Consider the following 24,823-nt stretch of genomic DNA (forward strand, 5'->3'; position numbering starts at 1 on the left):
GGCTCAACGCCTGCACAGCCCGACCTGTGTGGGAGATATCTCGTCATCCAAGTCAGCCACTTCCTAAAAAGGTAGACGTGACACAGGAGCCTGACCAGACGGGTGAGCCTGGTTCTGTGCGGCAATGACACGTAGGTCAGCATGCAGAACCTCCTCTTGCAAGGTAACACGTGTAACACAGAGTTCTTCCTGCGTGGCCTGGCTGGACAACTGATGCACCTCCCGACAAGCACATAGCTCAGCCGAGATGGTACGCTCAAGCTGCCCAAACCTCTCCTCTGACCGCTCCCTTTGGCCCTCAGGGCCTCCATGTGTGTCTCTGCGTGAGCAGCAATTGCTTGACGCAAAGACACCATTTCAGCCCGGCGTGCCCTGTCTGAGGCCGCCATGCCCAGCCTGAGCGAGCGGGCCGTAAACTGTGCCGCCCACTGCTGGAGTTCCACCTTCCTAGCAGGGGGTAGCACGGATTGGGCCACACGCTCCATGCTCTCAGCGATGTTATCAATTGCTGCCCCCTGGTGTTCTGAATTGGCAACCATGGCTTGCTCCCACTCAGTATACCCCAGTGGCACGCGGCCACCGCGTTGCTGGGCTTGACACCTGCGGGGCCCAAGGCGCCGACGTCCTTGTTGGGTTGGCACCAGCCGCGGCTGAAGGACTACGTTCCCCCGTCGACGTGATGCCCCAGGCACATCAGCAACTGGTGTGGAGGCTGACCCTGAGTCCCGATCCAGCAAAAACAAAGAGGTAATGGCTGGAAGGTTTAGAATTAATCTTAACCATTGGCATTGCTCTGGGCAACCCTCCAGACTATCGTTCTTCACCTGCCAAGCCATTACAGAAGGGGAAAGACCATATGAAAATCAGGCTTGGCCACACCCCAAAAGGGGAAGCCCAGCACGAACTGCTAAGTCACATCCCCTCTGCATGAGACCACAAGCATCCCCAAACATGTTTCGGCCTTGTTGGGCCTCATCAGTGAGGAGTAGCTTGGGTCTCTAGGCCCAGCAGGCACGGTACCCACGTCTGGACATACCCGTCCCACTCGGGGTTACAAAGCAAAAACAAAGAGGTGATGGCTGGAAGGTTTAGAATGAATCTTAACCACTGTCCCGATCCACCACAGACGGAGGTCCCACCACTGTCTGGCCCCTCAGTGCAGGTGTCGCGGACAGAGGAGTGTCCACATCAGAATCACCCACCCCGGACGAATGGACCCGATGCACATCCAACTCGACATTGTCGTCAGAGTGATCATCCGGGCTTGACTCATTGCCAGCCACAGACAAGATGGTCTGTAACACATGTGGGTTCTCGTGGTCTACCACCCCACGACCCCCACTTGTGCCGGGTTGCTGGTGTGATGGCAAACCTGTGTCTGGCATGACAACACCATCCTCTGGCTCCATTGCGTCATCATCTGGAAAGTGGAGAAAAATGTACATTAGTACACATGTCAGAAGCACATAACACACACACACATAGACCTCACACAGACAGCCAACACATGAAGCAGACATGTCACACACAAATGTGAACCTGGCATGCATGGCAGGTCCCTATTACATAGCACCAGGGAGTAGGCATGTAGAACGGTGTAACACGGCTCTGAAGTGGGTTGATGCAGTGCAGAACATGTGTACGTTATCCACTATCTACATGAACAAGTGCATCATGATGGCAGTGCAAGGGCAAGTTCAGGCATCACGTGCAATGTGCATGCAGTGTGTTGCATGGCTACAAGCAAACCCCCCCCCAAGTGAAAATGCAGGGATGCATTGCATGGCAGCAAAAGGGCGACCAGAGACCTGTGTATTGGCGGACAGTGGTGGCTATCATCAATTGCATCATCTGAGTCAACTGACAACACAGCAGATGATGGGGGGAGGCCTGTGCCCCGTACAGACTGTGAAACCCTAAACATGTGTGTGATGCAGGACTGAGCCAGAGTGGGCATGGAATGGATGATCAAATGCAAAGAAATGTAGGTCATCCTGGACACGTACTACAATGATCATCCAGTCAAGGACACATAGGGGCATGCATGTAATACACATGGAGCATGAATGGGAACTCATGTCCCTGCGGAGCATATGCCATCTGCACAGTCCAAGTGAGACACCCTGCATTAAGTGCAGAGGATGTACCCCACTGCATGTGTCTGGCAGGTTGGCTGGTGGAAGTTTGCATGTACACAGGAGTCTTGAACAGGCCATTGCAGTACGCCAACATGATGCACACCCGTGCAATGTTGAAATTGGGGTGCGGGGGTGGTGGAGGGGCAAGGGAGCATGCCTACGTGGAGTACCTGCATGCATGCAGAGGACACATGCACGTCAGTCATGCAATGACATAGTCCCAGTGCTGAGAGGAAACACACCCCAGGCAACATGCAGAAGGGCCATTGAGCTGGAACATGGACTGTAGGGGCAGCTGGGTGACTAGCATGTGAGTAGGGTGCAAGTGTGGTGGTGAGGACAGTCCCCGTCTGCTCAACATGTCCACTATCCTGCACAGCTGGCACGCATCAGTGAAGCATTGCATGACTTGCACATGAGAACCATGTACACATGACATGCAGTGGCAGTCAAGCACGACACATCACACAAGCAAAACACACATGTCCTCGATGAACAGGCGACAACACTCACTGGACGGGGCATCAAAGTCCTGCATCTCTCCCACTCCTTCGACCATTCTTGTTGGTATGAACTCCGCAACGAGTGACTCGTGCGGAGTGAGGTCTTCCTCCTCAGGTGGTGGCCCAGCGCCAGTCACCAGAGTCATGTTGTAATTAGAGGCACGCTTCGCCTTAGTGCTGTGTTTGAGGTCATCCCAACGCTTTTTGCACTCTTGCGCTGTGCGCACCTCATGGCCGAATGCACTCACATGATCCGCAACTTGCTTCCAGTTGGTATTACGATGGGCAGCTGTATTTTGACAATTCGGCCCCACTAGCATGTCACGGTTGTGTTCCCGCACGTAGTTCACGAGGGAGTCCAGTTCCTGCTTGCAGAAAGGCTTCTTCCTCGACGTGCCGGAAGGCCGTAGCTATGTCTGAGGTCCCAGTCTGTACTGCAGGTGCAACCTTCCTCCTCTTGGACGCTGGTCCGGACCCTGGCTGGCAAATGCCGCCCTGATCAGTATGGGCTGAGGGGCTGGTGGAATGAGCCGAGGGAGTGGCAGGTGGAACATGGAGTGAAGCCCTGACTTGTGTCAGTGGCTGCTGGGTGCCCTGGAATGGACCCTGCGCAGCAACATCCCTGTGACAGGATCATTGACCGGGACTGTCCTGGTTGGTAGACTCACAACCGGGGTGGTGTCGGCTGCATCTGCCCCTGCACTTGCCAACACCCGGCTGGTCGAGGCAGCAGATGACATTACTGCCCCAGGGACACGTGCCTCGGTCAGGGCAGCCCTGCGTGCACCTACGGTGTGCCTCCTGACCTCCTGGAAATCTTCCATGGACTCTTCAAGTGCCAACGCAGCCTGCGCTGGCAGACCCTGAGCCTGGGTGATGGTGTCCACAGCTGCACCTGCAGCTACCACTACCCTTGGGGCCATGGCAGTCAATGAAACGGACTGCCGGGTCACATGGGTGCCAGTGCCAGATGCAAGAACTGCATCTCCCGGAGCCGCAGGGGGTGGTGGCATGACTGCACCAACACGTGGCACAACATCGTGCCGAGCTGGCGCACCCCTGCCTCTTCCCCCTCTGCAGCCACCCTGGACACCCTGGGGTCCCCCTACTCCCTGGTCACCCCGCCCACGTCCCTGACCATGCCTGCCACGGGGAGTACGCCCAGCTGAGACGCTCCTCACCTTTCGTGGCCTCCCAGCCACGGCACAGATGGAGTAGTGCCGGCACAGATGTAGTTGTGCCAATGGGAGGTGTACACGCCAATTGTCCTGGCCAATTGGAGTGAAGGGGTGGGATACAAGATGTTAACAGCACCCCTGCACCTGCAAAGCTGTATGTGACCCCGGTGATGGGTCACGCAATGCTCAGGCACCCCAAAACTGCTGTAAAACCGTTCACGAAACCCCCGTAGCCCACGTGCGTGGAATTAACCTCCCGCAGTACGCAGTGGCACCCAGTAACACGAAAAACGCGTAAGCTTGGGACACGCAGGCTACTATGACCTCGAAAACGGTACGCGATACACAGGGGGGCCCACAGTGGGAAAAATAGCGTGCGCGACTCACTGTCTGACTAGAGTGATAATGAAAAACAAGCGTAGCCAATACCCCCGCCAAAAGAAGAGATACGTCCTTGATCCGCTGTGAAGTAGTGATGGCGCGTGAAACAACACGAAGTAGCAACACACATGTCGGTCTCCACGAAAGGCACGTAGAGCGAACTGCTGGCCCCGCTCACCTTTAACCCGTGCTGAGGGAAACGCCCACGCACGTCATGTCACTTACGCACTTAGGCCCTTTCCTCGGATTACACGCTGACGTGCAGTTTTTACACGTGCCAAATCACTCCGTATCAAGCTGGCCACGCAACAACACACGGAAGACCACGCTCGAGCAGCCTCCCACGAGCCATCTGCTGGTGCCTGCCTGCTGCCACCGTGCCATGCCATTTGGTGCCAGCACATCTGCCATCTGCAAGGGTCCAGTTGCAGTGACCACCCCTGCTGGAACAGAAGACTCCCGACTGGTGTTCCATCACTCCACAGCCCAGCCCCAGGACCCAGTTGCCCACCCACACCTGCCTCGGGGGGTTGCCATGTCCGACACAACACCTTCCGGAACTAGTGGCAACCCCCAGCCAGAGAGGCAGAGGGCTGCCAGCTTCACTTCCGATGAAGTTGGCATCCTGGTGGAGCAAGTCCTGGGCCAGTATAATGCCCTCTTCACACCATCGTGCACCGACAAGGAAGGACGGAGGAGGATCTGGACGGACAGAGTGGGTGCCATCAACGCGGAGGGGGAGGCACCCCGCGACATGAAACGTGTCCAAAAGCGCTGGGAGGACTACGAGTCCAGGACCCTCAAGAAGGCCCGACGCCTCTTAAATGCAGAGGATGCAGTGGAGCCGGGGCCAGCTTACCAAGCAGCAGATGAGGGTCCTGGAGCGCATTCGCCCTGTGCTTTGCCACCAGATCCTCAGGATGCAGGCACGTCTGGAGTCGAGCGGTAAGTGGTCATGCATTGCTGTGTGAAACAAGGCATGTTGCAGTGTGCTGGAAGTTAGCTACTTGTCTGTATGTGTGACATAGGCCATGTATGGATGTGTGTGTGCAGGGACATCATGTTGCTGCATGTGAGACCAGTCATGCGTGAACCACATGGATGGTGCATGTGTTACAATGCAACATGCGGAGAAACATGCGGAATGCATGCCTGTCTCTGTTGTTGGACATGGATGGGGTTTGAGAGATGGGTGCTGCTGTCAAGGACATGAATGGTGTACATGTCTGTGTGCCTGAGTAGCATGTGTGTGACTTGTAAACGCCATGGATGCATGACACATGTCCGTGACAATGTTCTGATTCACTGATGCAGCCTAGTCATCCTTGTCTTCACTGTGTCTGGGGTGTACGAGGCCAGATGGATAAGACTACGGTGATGTGTGTGCATGTGATAAGTATGACCCATGATGCATGTGAGTTTCAAATCACCATCGTATGTTTCAACAGTTCCTTGCACATGTATGCAAATGTTCTTTGCATGCGCCATGCCTGTTTCTGCATGTGTGTTGCCTGCACTGACCCATGTGTTGTGGAGGAACATGATGGAAGTGACGTTTGACAGTGCCACTCATGTGCTATTGCTTCCTGTATAGGGGAGTATTGTACAGTACCCTGATGCTTGTGTTCTATGTCTCCCTCTACACAGCGGCGAGTGAAGAAGAGGGCGGTGACGGCTCTGTGGAGCAAAGCGGCGGGGATACCTCCACCGGCCTGCGACGCAAGACCCAGTCACCCTCCCAGGAATTAACATCATCCGGGATCGAGGGGACTGGTGCCGCGTCTGCCACTACGGCTGCAGCGGAAGGGGTGGGTGAGCCCCCACAGGGGCTTGCAACGGCGGAAGACGGTGTGGAGCGATCCAGGTTGGTGGTTTGCACAGAGGAGGAGGAGGCCGCTACTGAGCCGCACATGGGGCCTGGTGGGGGTGGTACCACAGGTGCAAGTGGTGCAGTCCAGGGGCAGGGGCAGGATGCAGCACAGGTCGCCATGGAGGGGCCTGTGCATGTCACTGTCCCTGACACTGTGACTGCACCACCATGCACCAGCAGGGATGCCCCATCCCAGACCCGTCCACAGGTAGGGGGAGGTCCACGTCATCTGACACTCCTCTACCTGTGGACGAGGGGACCCGTGACCATATGGAGACCGTCCTGATTGGTGTCGCGTTGTGCACGCATGACATTCGTAATGACGTGCGTGCTTCCTGGGGGGAGCACGCACGTCATCACGAAGAGCTGCATGCCAACGTGGCCCAGTTAGGAGGGGCCATGGTCGGGGGTTTTGTACATGTGTCGGGCACTCTGGTGGCCCTCTCCTCCTCTGTGGAGACTATGCGCCAGTCGTTCTCCATGCTGTCTTCCGGCCCAGATGCCACCAGGGCCCCCTGTGCACCTGCCCCGACCAACGCAGCCAGCTTGGTGGAGATCCCATCCCTGCCACAGTCGGGAGTCGGAGGTCCAGCAGGGGTGGACACCCCAGCAACTGAAACCCAGCAGATGGAGGATGTGCCAGCATCATCGGGCAGGGCACGTGCAAGACGGCGCCGGTCGATTCCATCAGCCTGGATGCCGTCATGCTGGCAGAGGCAGTTGCGTCGGAGGCAGCGGCAGGCTTAACGTGGGAGGCATCATGGTTCGCGGCCATCAACATAAGAGAGGCAGGCATCGGCCGGAGGGCAGGAGGACCCTGGAATGGGAGTGTCTTCCGTGTGGCAGCAGTTGGGCAGCAGATAGATGCGGAGCGGCGGCGGTCGGAGGAGGCACGGCTCACTATGGTCAGGGCGGAGAACTCCATGTGCAGGGTGCTGAGGCGGGCTGAGTGCCTCGAGGGAATTCGCAGGGAGTTGGAGGTGGACATGGAGTTATCCCTGCAAGACCTCGGGGCTAGGGAACAGGGCCGCCTCCAGGACGTTGAACAGGAGTTCGATGATGCCCTGGCCCGGGAAATCAATTAGTGAGCCGTAGGACTTGCCCGCCGCCATTGTATATAGTTCATTAGAGTTAGGTTTCCTTTATTTATTTTTTATTTTGGAGTTTATAGGGTTTATTGGTAGGTTTCCTTTTGTTTGGCCATCATGGACCCTTCAAACTTTCAGTGTATATAATTCAAGACTTGTACATACTTTGGTTATTCTGTCATCACCATGGATCAATGTTTTTTTAAATTTATTTAAGTACTTTTTTGGACTTTTGAAATGGACCACTTCAATTTTTTCCTCTTGTGTTTTTTTTGGTTTACATTGGATTCATCATCATTTTTGGATTTTGCCTTTTCTTCATTTACTAGTTTGATTTTTCTTTCTGTTTTTTAATTACGTATTTTAATACACATCATATTTCTTCATTATTGGTGTTGTGTACTCTCATTGGTTTTGGGCATTGCTCAATGAGCATTGCCTCTGTCATGTGTTGCCACTTTGTGGCTCTGTTGTACATTTATGCATGCCCATGGTGGTTCTTTTGAAGCTTGCATGTGTAATTTGTGAGTGGGGGCAGTGGATGCTTGCGTGCTTGGACTGGGGGGCAGGGGGGATTTGTGTAGGCATTAGGCCCATGGTTCTGTTTTGAGAGAACATGGTGTTTGGTGAGCCACGTATCGGGGCCTGCTGGCAGGTACCCATCACTGGGGGTGGGGTTGGGGGGACATGAGTCGGGACCTGCTGGCAGGTACCCGTCACTGGTGGTGGGAGTGGGGGACATGTGTCAAGGCTCTCAGGTGCATGGTGACATGCGGGCTGCCTGCAGGGCATGCCCAGGGGTGATGGGCTGCCTGCGGGGCATGGCCAGGGGTGATGGGCTGCCTGCGGGGCATGCCCAGGGGTGTAGGGTGCTTTCCTGTAGTGTGGTTTGCCTGCAGGGCATGGCGAGGGGGTTAGGGACACACCAGGGAGGGCCCTCACTGCCAAAATGCGTGTGGAACTTTCTGTGCACCCCTCTGAATACACGTACCCCTCTCGCGCTAGCGAAAATTCATGTAAAACTCCCCGCACACCCCAGTAATACACGTACCCCGCTCGGACAGGGCCTATCGCGTGTGAAACTTCCCGCGCACCCCCCAAATACACGTACCCCGCTCGCGCCAGTGAAAACGCATGTAAAAGTCCCTGCGCACCCCAGTAATACACGTACCCCGCTCGCACAGGGCCTATCGCGTGTGAAACTTCCCGCGCACCCCCCAAATACACGTACCCCGCTCGCACAGGGCATATCGCATGTGAAACTTACCGCGCACCCCCCAAATACACTTACCCCGCACGCACAGGGCCTATTGCGTGTGAAAATTCCTGCGCACCCCCCAAATACATGTACCCCGCTCGCACAGGGCCTATCGCGTGTGATATTTCCCACGCACCCCCCAAATACACGTACCCCGCTCGCACAGGGCCTATCGCGTGTGATCCTTCCCGCACACACCCCAAATACATGTACCCCGCTCGCAAAGGGCCTATCGCGTGTGAAACTTACAGCGCACTCCCCAAATACACATACCCCGTTCACACAATGCCTATTGCGTGTGATACTTCCCGCGCACCCCCAAATACACGTACCCCGCTCGCACATGGCCTATCGCGTGTGAAACTTACCGCGCACCCCCCAAATACACGTACCCCGCTCGCACAGGGCCTATCGCGTGTGATACTTCCTGCACACCCCCGAAATACATGTACCCCACTCGGATAGGGCCTATCGCGTGTGGAAATTCCTGTGCACCCCCCAAATACACGTACCCCGCTCGCACAGGGCCAATCGCATGTGAAACTTCCCGCGCACCCCCCAAATACACATACCCTGCTCGCACAGGGCCTATCGCGTGTGAAATTTCCCGCGCACCCCCAAATACACGCAGGCACCCCATTCACCCTGGGCATGGCCCACAGGCAGCCCACGCCACAGGGGGGTGCTTTTTTCTATGCAATTTACCTGGCGCGAGCAGGGTACGTGTATTCTGGGGCATGCGCAGGGAGTTTTACACGCGTTTTCGCTGTGCGAGCGGGGTATGTGTATTCAGAGGGGTGTGCGGGGAGTTTTACACGCTTTTTCGCTTGCGCGAGCGGGGTACGTGTATTCAGAGGGGTGCACGGGGAGTTTTACACGCGTTTTCACTGGCACAAGTGGGGTACGTGTATTCTGGGACGTGCGCGGGGAGTTTTACAGGCATTTTCGTGGTTGGGGGCTGTATGCTGGTCCACTGGCCTTTGCGCCATGTACTGGATTTGTGCGCTGTTCATGGCGCGCGGGGTTGGGGGCATAACTGGTGCTGCTGCAGAGTCGCTGCACCACTCTTCACCACGGCTGGTTATGGATGTTGAAATCCATGAATACGCTGTGCGCTGAAATGGGCCACTTGTGCGCCGATTTTTATGAATTACCCCCCATGTGTTGTGCCTCCACAAGGCTTTCTTGTTCATTTTTCCTATTTGAATCGCGTGTGAAACTTACCGCGCACCCCCCAAATACACGTACCCCGCTCGCACAGGGCCTATCGCGTGTGATACTTCCCGCGCACCCCCGAAATACATGTACCCCGCTCGCACAGGGCCAATGGCATGTGAAACTTCCCGCGCACCCCCCAAATACACATACCCTGCTCGCACAGGGCCTATCGCGTGTGAAATTTCCCACGCACCCCCAAATACACGCAGGCACCCCATTCACCCTGGGCATGGCCCACAGGCAGCCCACGCCACAGGGGGGTGCTTTTTCTATGCAATTTACCTGGCGCGAGCAGGGTACGTGTATTCTGGGGCGTGCGCGGGGAGTTTTACACGCGTTTTCGCTGTGCGAGCGGGGTACGTGTATTCAGAGGGGTGTGCGGGGAGTTTTACACGCGTTTTCGCTTGCGCGAGCGGGGTACGTGTATTCAGAGGGGTGCACGGGGAGTTTTACACGCGTTTTCACTGGCACAAGCGGGGTACGTGTATTCTGGGGCGTGCGCGGGGAGTTTTACAGGCATTTTCGTGGTTGGGGGCTGTATGCTGGTCCACTGGCCTTTGCGCCATGTACTGGATTTGTGCGCTGTTCATGGCGCGCGGGGTTGGGGGCATAACTGGTGCTGCTGCAGAGTCGCTGCACCACTCTTCACCACGCAAAAACAAAGAGGTGATGGCTGGAAGGTTTAGACTGAATCTTAACCACTGGCATTGCTCGGGGCAACCCTCCAGACCATCGTTCTTCGCCTGCCAAGCCATTACAGAAGGGGAAAGACCATATGCAAATCAGGCTTGGCCCCACCCCAGAAGGGGAAGGCCAGCCCAAACTGCTAGGTCACATCCCTTCTGCACGAGACCACAAGCATCCCCAAACATGTTTCACCCTTGCTGGGGCTCATCAGTGAGGAGTAGCTTGGGTCTCTAGGCCCAGCAGGCACGGGACCCACGTCTGGGCATACCCGTCCCACTCGGGGTGACAAAGCAAAAACAAAGAGGTGATGGCTGGAAGGTTTAGACTGAATCTTAACCACTGGCATTGCTCGGGGCAACCCTCCAGACCATCGTTCTTCGCCTGTCAAGCCATTACAGAAGGGGAAAGACCATATGCAAATCAGGCCTGGCCCCACCCCAGAAGGGGAAGTCCAGCCCGAACTGCTAGGTCACATCCCTTCTGCACGAGACCACAACCATCCCCAAACATGTTTCACCCTTGCTGGGGCTCATCAGTGAGGAGTAGCTTGGGTCTTAGGCCCAGCAGGCACGGGACCCACGTCTGGGCATACCCGTCCCACTCGGGGTGACAAAGCAAAAACAAAGAGGTGATGGCTGGAAGGTTTAGACTGAATCTTAACCACTGGCATTGCTCGGGGCAACCCTCCAGACCATCGTTCTTCGCCTGCCAAGCCATTACAGAAGGGGAAAGACCATATGCAAATCAGGCCTGGCCCCACCCCAGAAGGGGAAGTCCAGCCCGAACTGCTAGGTCACATCCCTTCTGCACGAGACCACAAGCATCCCCAAACATGTTTCACCCTTGCTGGGGCTCATCAGTGAGGAGTAGCTTGGGTCTCTAGGCCCAGCAGGCACGGGACCCACGTCTGGGCATACCCGTCCCACTCGGGGTGACAAAGCAAAAACAAAGAGGTGATGGCTGGAAGGTTTAGACTGAATCTTAACCACTGGCATTGCTCGGGGCAACCCTCCAGACCATCGTTCTTCGCCTGCCAAGCCATTACAGAAGGGGAAAGACCATATGCAAATCAGGCCTGGCCCCACCCCAGAAGGGGAAGTCCAGCCCGAACTGCTAGGTCACATCCCTTCTGCACGAGACCACAAGCATCCCCAAACATGTTTCACCCTTGCTGGGGCTCATCAGTGAGGAGTAGCTTGGGTCTCTAGGCCCAGCAGGCACGGGACCCACGTCTGGGCATACCCGTCCCACTCGGGGTGACAAAGCAAAAACAAAGAGGTGATGGCTGGAAGGTTTAGACTGAATCTTAACCACTGGCATTGCTCGGGGCAACCCTCCAGACCATCGTTCTTCGCCTGCCAAGCCATTACAGAAGGGGAAAGACCATATGCAAATCAGGCCTGGCCCCACCCCAGAAGGGGAAGTCCAGCCCGAACTGCTAGGTCACATCCCTTCTGCACGAGACCACAAGCATCCCCAAACATGTTTCACCCTTGCTGGGGCTCATCAGTGCCCCGAGCAATGCCAGTGGTTAAGATTCAGTCTAAACCTTCCAACCATCACCTCTTTGTTTTTGCTTTGTCACCCCGAGTGGGACGGGTATGCCCAGACGTGGGTCCCGTGCCTGCTGGGCCTAGAGACCCAAGCTACTCCTCACTGATGAGCCCCAACAAGGGTGAAACATGTTTGGGGATGCTTGTGGTCTCGTGCAGAAGGGATGTGACCTAGCAGTTCGGGCTGGACTTCCCCTTTTGGGGTGGGGCCAAGCCTGATTTGCATATGGTTTTTCCCCTTCTGTAATGGCTTGGCAGGCGAAGAATGATGGTCTGGAGGGTTGCCCCGAGCAATGCCAGTGGTTAAGATTCAGTCTAAACCTTCCAACCATCACCTCTTTGTTTTTGCTTTGTCACCCCGAGTGGGACGGGTATGCCCAGACGTGGGTCCCGTGCCTGCTGGGCCTAGAGACCCAAGCTACTCCTCACTGATGAGCCCCAACAAGGGTGAAACATGTTTGGGGATGCTTGTGGTCTCGTGCAGAAGGGATGTGACCTAGCAGTTCGGGCTGGACTTCCCCTTTTGGGGTGGGGCCAAGCCTGATTTGCATATGGTCTTTCCCCTTCTGTAATGGCTTGGCAGGCGAAGAATGATGGTCTGGAGGGTTGCCCCGAGCAATGCCAGTGGTTAAGATTCAGTCTAAACCTTCCAACCATCACCTCTTTGTTTTTGCTTTGTCACCCCGAGTGGGACGGGTATGCCCAGACGTGGGTCCCGTGCCTGCTGGGCCTAGAGACCCAAGCTACTCCTCACTGATGAGCCCCAACAAGGGTGAAACATGTTTGGGGATGCTTGTGGTCTCGTGCAGAAGGGATGTGACCTAGCAGTTCGGGCTGGACTTCCCCTTTTGGGGTGGGGCCAAGCCTGATTTGCATATGGTTTTTCCCCTTCTGTAATGGCTTGGCAGGCGAAGAATGATGGTCTGGAGGGTTGCCCCGAGCAATGCCAGTGGTTAAGATTCAGTCTAAACCTTCCAACCATCACCTCTTTGTTTTTGCTTTGTCACCCCTAGTGGGACGGGTATGCCCAGACGTGGGTCCCGTGCCTGCTGGGCCTAGAAACCCAAGCTACTCCTCACTGATGAGCCCCAACAAGGGTGAAACATGTTTGGGGATGCTTGTGGTCTCGTGCAGAAGGGATGTGACCTAGCAGTTCGGGCTGGACTTCCCCTTTTGGGGTGGGGCCAAGCCTGATTTGCATATGGTTTTTCCCCTTCTGTAATGGCTTGGCAGGCGAAGAATGATGGTCTGGAGGGTTGCCCCGAGCAATGCCAGTGGTTAAGATTCAGTCTAAACCTTCCAACCATCACCTCTTTGTTTTTGCTTTGTCACCCCGAGTGGGACGGGTATGCCCAGACGTGGGTCCCGTGCCTGCTGGGCCTAGAGACCCAAGCTACTCCTCACTGATGAGCCCCAACAAGGGTGAAACATGTTTGGGGATTCTTGTGGTCTCGTGCAGAAGGGATGTGACCTAGCAGTTCGGGCTGGACTTCCCCTTTTGGGGTGGGGCCAAGCCTGATTTGCATATGGTTTTTCCCCTTCTGTAATGGCTTGGCAGGCGAAGAACGATGGTCTGGAGGGTTACCCCGAGCAATGCCAGTGGTTAAGATTCAGTCTAAACCTTCCAACCATCACCTCTTTGTTTTTGCTTTGTCACCCCGAGTGGGACGGGTATGCCCAGACGTGGGTCCCGTGCCTGCTGGGCCTAGAGACCCAAGCTACTCCTCACTGATGAGCCCCAACAAGGGTGAAACATGTTTGGGGATGCTTGTGGTCTCGTGCAGAAGGGATGTGACCTAGCAGTTCGGGCTGGACTTCCCCTTTTGGGGTGGGGCCAAGCCTGATTTGCATATGGTTTTTCCCCTTCTGTAATGGCTTGGCAGGCGAAGAATGATGGTCTGGAGGGTTGCCCCGAGCAATACCAGTGGTTAAGATTCCGTCTAAACCTTCCAACCATCACCTCTTTGTTTTTGCTTTGTCACCCCGAGTGGGACGGGTATGCCCAGACGTGGGTCCCGTGCCTGCTGGGCCTAGAGACCCAAGCTACTCCTCACTGATGAGCCCCAACAAGGGTGAAACATGTTTGGGGATGCTTGTGGTCTCGTGCAGAAGGGATGTGACCTAGCAGTTCGGGCTGGACTTCCCCTTTTGGGGTGGGGCCAAGCCTGATTTGCATATGGTTTTTCCCCTTCTGTAATGGCTTGGCAGGCGAAGAATGATGGTCTGGAGGGTTGCCCCGAGCAATGCCAGTGGTTAAGATTCAGTCTAAACCTTCCAACCATCACCTCTTTGTTTTTGCTTTGTCACCCCGAGTGGGACGGGTATGCCCAGACGTGGGTCCCGTGCCTGCTGGGCCTAGAGACCCAAGCTACTCCTCACTGATGAGCCCCAACAAGGGTGAAACATGTTTGGGGATGCTTGTGGTCTCGTGCAGAAGGGATGTGACCTAGCAGTTCGGGCTGGACTTCCCCTTTTGGGGTGGGGCCAAGCCTGATTTGCATATGGTTTTTCCCCTTCTGTAATGGCTTGGCAGGCGAAGAATGATGGTCTGGAGGGTTGCCCCGAGCAATGCCAGTGGTTAAGATTCAGTCTAAACCTTCCAACCATCACCTCTTTGTTTTTGCCCACTCTTCACCACGGCTGGTTATGGATGTTGAAATCCATGAATACGCTGTGCGCTGAAATGGGCCACATGTGCGCTGATTTCTATGAATTACCCCCCATGTGTTGTGCCTCCACAAGGCTTTCTTGTTCATTTTTCCTATTTGAAAAAGATGCAACGATATATTTAAAATACACATAGATATCCACCGTCTCCTTCGCTTATAAACATCACTGCAGTTTTTTTTTACTTGCACCTTTTTTTAAGCAACTGTGTCGTGAACATAATTTATGCAGGCTGAGGGCTGCATGCTAAACAGGATTTCTGTAAATTGAAGGGAGGAGCATGGCGCTCCTCACTGAGACAACAGGAGAGGGGGAATGGGCGGTACTAAAAGGAGGATTTTATGAGGTTATCAAAGTCCTAAACGAGGGGATCTGTTACTACAACCAGCGGCAGATGGAATTGCAGAGTAACTCTTCGATTACATTTCGATAACGCTATTACTAACATGGGATTTTTTTACATCTTGAGCTGCGACTTTTTAAAATAATAGATTGTATTAAAGATTTTTTCGAATACAAAAATCATTGCATAACGTTTCTGTCTTTTGAAAAGTCATTTACCAGGCGTTCATAATTTGGCAGCTGTTGGTACTACTAGCGTTTGTTGTGGTACTCGTATGTAGGTGTGGGCAATGTTTTTTTTTATAACAAACTATATATATAATATATACAATATGTCATGACTGAGGATGCGCACACATGCACAGTCAGCTGGATTAATCACGAATATGTACGTTTATGAGAAATAAGTGCATTATTAACGTGATTATGATGCACTTAGTTCACATACACGTACATATATATTTGTTATGGATACTTTCATATGTTTTGCACATTTACTGCTTATTAGAATCCTGGGAGTTTAAGAAACACAGTGTCTGCTACGTTCATGTTCTTGAGTCCGCTGGGTTTGTGCTGTTTGCTTCCCTTTACGAGTAGCTCTTAACACGGTTTCACCATGTTCTGTTATTTCAGTGAGCCTGGCTCACATCAAGTTACAGAAACTGCACCCCTGGTACCCCACAAACACAGGCACACCCCATTCCTGCTGTCAATAAATCCTATCCCTTAAGTACTGACTGAGCATGCGCACGCATGCTCATTCAGCAAGATAGGATTTTCTGACAGATAGGAAAAAGTGATGTTACACCGGCCCCTCAACCATTACAAGCTAAGTACAGCAGCATAACTAATGCCCGTATTGGCAGTGAACACGCAACACACAAGGAACGTGCTGCGGGCCATGCCCCTCCAAAGGCCTATCGGCCCCTTGCCTGAATGAGCTAAGTACCGGAGGGGGTGGGGGACGCACTCGCCTACAGCGGATCGATGCATTAGAGGAGACTATCCATGCAAACCCATGTAGTGGACCATCAGGATACTAATGGCGCATAACCTGCTAATACCGTGCCCGCAACTTGTGCCGTGAACGACACGAGAACAGATCACAGTGCATGTGTTACAACCCACACACTTGTGTAAGTGCAAACATGAGAACAGACCACGTAGTGCATGTGTTTTAGACCAACCACTACTACCCCTCCAGGGGACGTCAATTGGGGGTCGCCAGAGGTCGCAAGAGCATATACAGCTCTGCGTGTAAACAAAGTGTGTCAGGTGGGCAGAAACAAGGAGTCCAAAACTGCATTTTGGTTTTCAGTGGGGTTCCCGTGTGCGCCCTGTCTAGGAGGCTAGGCTGTCTTGGCTCGCTCTCCCCTCGCGCACGTCCTGCGTATGACCTTCGGAACACAAATGCATATTTCACCCTACCAGACTCGCACTACCATTTTATTTTTATAATTCCATTTTCATTTGCAGTGCTATGTGGACTGCGGGCTCGGCAGTCACTGGAGTCTGAAGTGACTCCTGGGACCTCCTCACTGTTCTATGTGCAAATGTCCCTGCACCTGGGCAGCCGACCGGTCTTGCACACAATTGAGTTATGCAAATCTGATAGATCGAGACCATTGCAGAAGAACACACACAGGCCTGAGACACTTGCTAAATTCCCGAAGAGGAAAAAAATTGAAATGCCAAGCATTTTGATGCATATTCCTTTCAACCCCTGGAGTGCAATAGTGTTTATTTCCGTACCTGTTCAACACTTCGCTCTGATGTTGTTACCGCCGTTCCTCGTGTTATTGCTGAATTAACAGAAGGCTTATTTTCCCCCTCTAAAACCCGCTGTGATGTAGGAGCACAAAAGGTCTGCCGGTTTATGCGAAATAATTCCCTGGGCAAAAAAGGCTAAATGCAGTTTAAAATATAATGATTCCTACTGCATGGCAAAAATGAGTTGGCAGTACAGCGGTGTACATAACTGGACTGGCGGAAGCCACAACGATTTTGTTTAGCAAGGAAATAGAACACAGGCAGGTATATGTCGACCCTTGTATAACAGCACTGCAGACTTCATCGAAGTCGACCAATACGGAGCGTCACAATCAGCCAATGCGCATGCGCAGCAGGCCGGATATTTTGCCGTCTGAATTGAACACGGTCTGATGAGCATGCGCGATAGAGACAGTCAAAGGATGTGGATCGGAGTGTATTATTGAAGAAAAACATATAGCGGGAGATATGAGGGGGGGGAGCGTTGCACCCGTGAAACAGGATTGAATGCAAGGGATCCTTGGCCTCTCGGCTGACAGCAGTAATGTGGCAGTCCGTCTAGTGCCTCACTCGGATCCTGCCTCACTTGGATCCTGCACGTGTGTATTGAAGCCGGGCTTCTTTGTTACCTTATCAACTGAACTACACAGGTAAAGCCGTTTTACATCATCCGCCTTCCAGGGTCTAGCCGTGAGGGATAGCTGTTGGTCTTCACCTCCCTGGCTCGGTGCTAAAGTAATGAGCACTGAGCTTGTTCTTTTCATTTGTCAGTCTGCTCACTCTAACAGGCCTGTAAACTATGACACATGTATGTATATATACCCATTTGATTTGATTAGTATGTGGGTATGCAATGCTTGTTTGTTTGTATAGCGCTCGGAAGTGACTGTCATGCTGCATTTCCCTCAGTAACTGACCTACCTGTGCGCTTCTGCTTGCTATGTGCAGCAGAAGTTGTACAGTACGGACCCCACTGCGATGCTCAGTGCCTGACCCACAGTGTAAGAACATGTGCAGTGCTGTGCCACGACAAACTGGCTCCCAGGTAGGTTATGAAATGAGTTACCCTCCCTCTTATTTATTATTAATATGTTCGCCTCTCTGTTGAAGAGCTATCATTCTATAAGCCTCTGTCCTGCTCTGTAGTTCTGTTGAAATAACAGGGCGCATCCACATAAAGAGGGGATTTGAGTTCATACACTTCCCATGGCAATATGGGCCTTGACACACTGCTACATATGATGATCCATTCTTGTATGAAATGTCACAAGACAGTGATATCGTAACCATATTTTTTGTACTGAGGGATAATGCTTCATGATGTCACTCCCTGTGATGTCACTTGTGGGGGTGGGGCCAAATGACATCACTTCTGGTGATGTCACTCGTGGGGGGCGTGGCATTGTGATGTCACTTCCACTACCCCTGTCATTTTGGTGAAATGACGTCCCTGCCTCTTATGGGAGCATGCCGCGAAGGCGACGTATGTGTGTGTGTGTAAGGAACAACATGCGTGCACCCTCTAATGGTAGGTTTCTTACAGCAGTATAGGGCACGCTGAGAACCGCGCCTCAACGAGACAACAAGGGACACCCTACCCAGAGCAAGCTAAGCGCCTTTCTATGATTCTAAAATGTTTACCATGTTGTGTTACAACTCAGTGGGAGAGGTAATCCCGCTTTGAGGCTAAGGGTGTATCAGAAGTGCATTTTATGCAGTGTGAGTGTGAAAGCATAGCACCAAAGACGGGTGCGCAAGACCCAAGGACCTCCCTTCCCAACTCTCCCTACCTACCCATCACCTCTTCCTGACCCTCTATATGGTTACCCTGACTCCTCCTACCCATCCAGCCAGCTATAACCTAACCCTGCCTCCCTCCAGGGATTGCTGAGGCATTTGTGTGTGATAACAACCACATGTACCCAAATCGTGGTGGGGGCAAGTGGTTTGTGCTGCTCCTGTGCAGAGCAGCGTGGAACCGTGTCATCTTCACTTCAGCCCCAGTAAGGTAAATTCGCTCTCCAAGACAGTATCCAAAAAGAAGCACCTGAATGCTTCCCCTGCTCGAAGGTAAAGAGGTTCTGTGGACAAATTAACTAAGAGGGCTTGGATGTTGGCTGGATACTGGACAGGACTCAGTACTATCAGAATGTTGTACTGGAACTTTCGTTGTGACTGATAAACTGGAGCAAAATATCCCACACAGTGTCCGGGTAGGTCCACTTGCAGGTCTGTCTCAATTAAGGCCTTTTCATGAACAGGGATATAATGCTCATAGGCACTTCGGACCTCGTATATGGTTGGTACATATGCACGGGAGGTCCATGGTTGAAAAATTAACCCAGTAATTGTTGTTTCCTGGTGGTAGATGTTCTAATAGATCTTCCTGGGGATGCAGCTCCTCCATATTGGTACTCATCTTTCAATGGGCGTGGCCGATTTCTGTTTCGGGATCCAGCCGATCCCACTACTGACACAACATATGACAGGGCGGGATGCCACAAAGAATCACGCTGCCTCTCATAGCAGTTCCAAGGGTGATTATTCTAAATAATAGATAGGATTGCTGTTCTCTCTGGGTATAGGTAACTGGGCCTAGTGAGGCAGGAAGTTTGGCGCTAGGGCAGTAGCTTCTTTCTGGTCTGCCCGACCTTGTCCACGCCTCCCTAACCCAGACATCCCTAATGGGGATGTTGGTAGCGCTGGGATCAGTAACCCCTATCAGTCTTTCACTTCCCGGGTTTCACGTTTTTACCCCGTCATTTGCTCCCTGACTCCCTATGGATCGTCTAACTTTCCCTCCCATATCCTGCGTAGTAGTCTCAGGGAGTTGTTAATGGTGCCTTCTTCCACCCGGTGCCACTCTCACTCCTTTCACACCCTCTGGTACCTGATCCTTCAGTATACTTATCTCTTAAGCTGTTCTCCTCCCAAAACGTCACAATCCCATCGATCTCTCACTCTGCCTTTCCACCTCCACCTTTTGATCTTACTCCTTTTCTTACTATCGCTCCCACCTCCATTAGCCCTCTATCACCATTATCATCTCTTCCCTCCTTACTCCCACTCTACTTCCCTGCTTCTTACTATTCCTATAGTTATAATCTCTGTTTCACTCTAGGCCAATATCCTTTGATTTCTTAGATGTCCTCGACGACCTTCTGTCCTCACCAAACTAACCCAAACTGCACACATGCACCTCCTTAAATGCTGCACCTTTTCCAGGATTTGATACTCACCCTGTCCAATCACTTACCTGGCTCAAGGGGGTGTGACAGGGGAAGGCCATGGGAGGTCTTAAGCCACGCCCCTTTTTGAACGTGGACCCTGCTGGGGTCCAGGGAAGTTGTTTTGCTCAAGGCCTGCAGAGCCTTTTAAAATAATAACATTCCCTGGTGGCATGGTGGGTTTTAGGCCTTCTCGAGGCATTTATTTATCATGAAAAATGTACCTGGTGGGCTCGTGGTGGCTCCCTGTGAGGGCAGAGTCCAGCAGACACAATCTGCTGGAGCGGGTTGGTGTTGCGTCTATCCCTGCTGCCTTCTTCGACCCGGTGCTGTGATGTTCGTGGCACCCCAGCGGCAGGAATGCCGCACCGGGCGCCAGCTTCTTTCTGGATGCAGCGGGGCTCACCCTGAATGTTCACAAGGCCTAGTAGGACTACCTCTGCCTTTTGCTCATCATTGTTAATTCAGCCCACTGTCTTGTTTTGTTCCCTTGTTCCCTCCCCTCTGCCCTGTGGGCGCTTTGAAACACAGTTCCTTATTTATTTAATTTTTTGTATTTGTAAAGCGCTCTACAGCCCAAAGGCATCGAGGCACTGTTGCAAGCAAATGTCTTAGTTACACATTATGAAGGTGCTTGTGGGTTACAGAGAGCATAACTTTGGCATAATGAAAAAAGGAGGCAGGTACATAAAAAAATTACTTGAGTCATAACTCATTGCATACAATAAAGGTGCTGAGTTAGACATTATGGGAGGAAACAGCAATCTAGGAGGCATTATTAGCCAAACAGCCATGTTTTAATGGCTTTCCTGAAAGCTGTGTGTGAATCATGCTCCTTGGCTGCGTTGGTAGGGCGTTCCATTGGGACGCAGCGATGAATGGGAAGCTAGAACCTCCTGCACAAGCCCTCCAGATTTTAGGAACAGTGACTATGATGGTGTATGCCGTCCTTGAAGGTCTGCCTGAGCTGGGTTTAGCAAATCTATGATAGATACAGAGGTGCAGTTTTGTTGACACATTTGTGTGTGATGGCGAGGGTTTTGAGCGTGATGCGTTCCTTGATGGGGAGCCAGTGACTAGTTTCCTCGTCGCCGAGATATGTTCTCTTTTAGAGATGCCGGTGGCAGCCCGGAGAGCATTGTTCTGTATGGTTTGTAATTTTCTGATGTTTTTGTCAGAAGTGCCTATTAGGAGGGCGTTGCAGTAGTCTAACCAGGATCCAATTATAGCCATTTCCTTAGTGAGACAGTTCTGTCTGGACAGGAGGGTCTGGCTGCATTATTCAGTTTTGAGTGGTATGCCGCAGCAGAAGCAATCGCGTGAACCTGTCTGCCCATAGTCAGATTGGAATCTAAGAAGACCCCTAAGGTTTTGACTGCCTGCGAAACAGGATGAGGGGTATTGTCAATGGTAAAGGAGTTGTAGTGTTCGTCAAGTTTCTTTAGGGTGGCCAGGGCCCCAATGAGTAGTAGCTCAGTTTTTTCACTGTTGAGGCAAAGCCAATTTTCTGCCATGCAGGTTTGAATTTTGGAGTAAATGGAGTTAAGTTTTTCCCTGTCAGGGTCATAGTCCCCAGTGAGGGGGATGAGCACCTACGTGTCATCGGCATAGTTCCTATATGATTTGCCTAACTCATCTAAAAAGTTGAATAGGGGCCTCATGAAGAGGTTGTAAAGGGTGGACGAAATGCAGGAGCCCTGCGGGACACTGCATTTGATAGTGTCTGGATTGGCGCAAGCTTGGTCCGAGAAGACTTTCATAACTCTACCTTGGAGGAAGGAGACAATCCAGGCTGTGGCCTTGGAGGAGAAGTTGGCAGTGGATAAAAGGAGGTGGCAAAGGGTATTGTGATCAACAAGATCAAAAGCTGCTGATAGGTCGAGTAGAAGGAGGAGTGCCGGTTAGCCGGCGTCTGAGATCATCAATTTGATTTTTAAGGTCTAGAAGTGCTGTCTCTGTCCCATGGCCTGGAAGGAAGCCTGACTGGCGTAGACCTAGTAGACAATTGACTTCCAGGAGGTTTTGGACCTGCAGATAGGCATCTTTGTCTAGGAGTTTTAATAAGAAAGGGACGGTAGTAATGGGCCTATAGTTCCCTGGGACAATTTGGTCCAGTGAAGGTTTCTACAAGAGCGGAGGTACACAGGCTGCTTTGAGGCAAGAGGGTACCAGTCCAGCTGAGAAGGAGGCGTTAATGAAAGCTGTCAGGAAAGGGGCAAAGGTGGTGGTACACTAGTTAATATGTTGTGCAGGACAGGAGTCTCTTTTACAGTTGGACGGTTTGACTGATTTTAAGAGTGCAAGACTTCCTGCTCGTTCATTTCTTTGAAGGAGAAGGAGGGGGAGTCCTGCGCGGACTTGCATTGGAGGTCAGAGATTTGTTGGTTTAGGGCGGTGGGAGATGAGTTTACTATACAGTAGGTTGAGTTTGTCCAGCATGGCGGACTGGATGCTATTACACCAATCTGCATTTTTATGGATGGAAGGTGGAGTGGGAGCTGGTGATTCCAGCTCTCTAAAAATAGCAAAGATTTCCTTAGAGCCAGATTTTGCATTAGCTATCCTTGTGTTGAACGAGTTGCTCTTGGCTGTGATAATGGCAGCTTTATATTCTTTGGCAATAGTCTTGAAAGCTAATTTGGTAGAGTGACAAGGTTTGCCTAGCCAGGCGGATTGTGAAGCCCTTTTCCTGGTGCGCATCTCGAGAACCAGGAGTTTGTATGTTTATTACGCTTGGCCTTCCCAGGGTGAGCAGGGCAATGGCATCCACTGCATGGGTATTGGTGGTGTTGTAAGTGGTGGCCAGGGTAGCTGGGTCCTTGGAGAAAGGGGCCTTGAGGGCAGGCGACTGAAGGTAGGGAAGGAGTCTTTCCTTAGTGAGATGTCTGGAGCTCCTACAGAAGGCTGGAGGGAGTGGAATAGCTGGCTGTGGTGCTCTTTAGCAATGTTCAGGTTGAAGCAAATGGAATGGTGATCTGACCAAGGGATAGGAGAAATGGCTGCGATGGTAGGGGGGCAGTTGTGGTGTGCGACCCAGTCTAGGGTGCGACATTTAGTGTGGGTGGGCAGTTTCACCGCTTGTTGGAATCCTAGGGAGGATAAGGAATTGTTGAAGGTAGTGGCTTGTGAATCTGACAGGTCATAAGGACCAAGATTGAAGTCCCCTCGCAGGAGGACTTTGGAAGTTTTCTTAAGGTTATTAGTTAGGGCATGTAAGAGGGCATCTTGGAAGTCTGACACTGGCCCTGGAGGTCGATACACTATGTGGAGGGTGATCGTGCAATTCGGGGATGGGTTGACTTTGAGGACAAGGTGGTCACTGTTGGAACCCAAGTCTCCTCCTTGGACTGTTCTGATTGTGATGGTCTCTTTCGCTATAAGGGCTACCCCTCCACCTTTCGGGCGTGGGCGATCCTGCCTGAAGATGGCAAAGCCCTGAGGGAGGGCTATAGATAGGGCTGGTCCTGAAGCTTCATGAAGCCAGGTTTCAGTGAAGATTAATAAGTCAAGGTCTTGGTTCATAATGAGATCGTGAATGTCCAGGGCGTGGTCTGGGAGCGAACAGGCATTGATAAGAGCACAGCTGAGAGGAAGCGATGAGGTGTTCCTGTGAGTAGTAGTAGCAATAGGCGATTTGGTCGGGGCAGTAGGACGGGGAGCAGTTTGATTTGTAGTAACAGAGGGCACAATCACAGGCATACTGATGAGGGCCACTGGCGAGTGTGCAGCATGATTTGGAGTAACTCATGGCAGAATCACAGGCACATTAGTGGGGGCACTGGCAAGGGTGCAACATGATTTGTAGGCGCAACATGATTTGGAGTAACACATGGCAAAATCACAGGCATTTTGATGGGGGCCACTGGTAGGGGCGCAACATGATTTTCAATACCACCTAGCATAACCACAGGCACATTAATGGGGGCCACTGGCAAGGGTGCAACATGATTTGGAGTAACACATGGCAAAATCAAAGGCACATTAATGGGGGCAACTGGCAAGTGTGCAGCATGATTTAGAGTAACACATGGCAGAATCATAGGCACATTAGTGGAGACCACTGACAAGGGCCCAACATGATTTGAGGTAACAACTGGCAAAATCACAAGCATTTTGATGGGGGCCACTGGCAGGGGCACAACATGATTTGAGGTAACAACTGGCAAAACCACAGGCACTTTGATGGGGGCCACTGGCAGGGGAGCATCAGGAAGGCAAGTGTCAATAAGTTCTGCCCAAGGAGTGGTGGTGGGGCAGGAGCATAGTGAAATGCCATAAGCAGCTTTTGGCCGTGTTACACTAGTTTTAGCACACTGCATTGTGCCCGAATGCGTGGGAGGCATCTGTGTTGACCTGGCATGCGGACGCCGTCGCTCCCCGTGCCTCCAACTTTGAGGTGCAGCTGCATTATTACTGAGGCTGCTATTGGGAAAGGACAGGACCCAGGGTGCAGCCACACAGTCTGAGGCTCTGTAACAGAGGGTGGCAAGAGGCGGCAAAGTAACCAGTGGACCCATATGCAGGCAGGGAGGTAACATGACCTGGCTGACAATCGCCCCATGCTTTTTCCCCCCAGGTAGTACGCGGACACATTGGGTAAGTGTTGGCAATAAAAGGCTGTGGGTTTTTTTGCACAGTTATGGTCATAACAAACATAATCATAATTACAGTAACCATAATATGCTGTACTTTTGGGCATCGGGTCCCGAGGTTACCCCCTCTGGCCCGTGCCGGCATTCTTGTCCCAGGACAGTGTGGTCACCGTGCAGTGACCTGTCTTCTTTCTCTTTCTTCTCGTCCTTTTTCTTAGGGTGGGAGGGTTCTGAGAAAAAGAAGAGACTCTCAGTGCACAAAGTACTCTTTGGTTTGGGTCCCCGTGCAGGGACCACGAAGTGGCTCTTTTTTCTGCTGCCAAGCAGCTCCTTATATGGGACCCAGGGGCT

The 24,823-nt window shown here is 52.4% G+C and overlaps 1 long non-coding RNA gene across 1 annotated transcript in view; it reads left to right on the forward strand.

Annotated features, from left to right (window-relative positions):
• The first annotated feature begins 17,023 nt into the window (after positions 1 to 17,023).
• LOC138567362 (uncharacterized) overlaps positions 17,024 to 24,823 on the forward strand; it is a 34,539-nt gene continuing 26,739 nt past the window's right edge. Inside the window, exon 1 of the long non-coding RNA XR_011302180.1 lies at positions 17,024 to 17,303. This is a non-coding gene — a long non-coding RNA (uncharacterized lncRNA). The remainder of the gene's footprint in view (positions 17,304 to 24,823) is intronic.

The sequence above is a fragment of the Ambystoma mexicanum genome, chromosome 1p (genome assembly GCF_040938575.1).
Source record: "Ambystoma mexicanum isolate Mex_15411 chromosome 1p, UKY_AmexF1_1, whole genome shotgun sequence".
NCBI lineage: Eukaryota > Metazoa > Chordata > Amphibia > Caudata > Ambystomatidae > Ambystoma > Ambystoma mexicanum.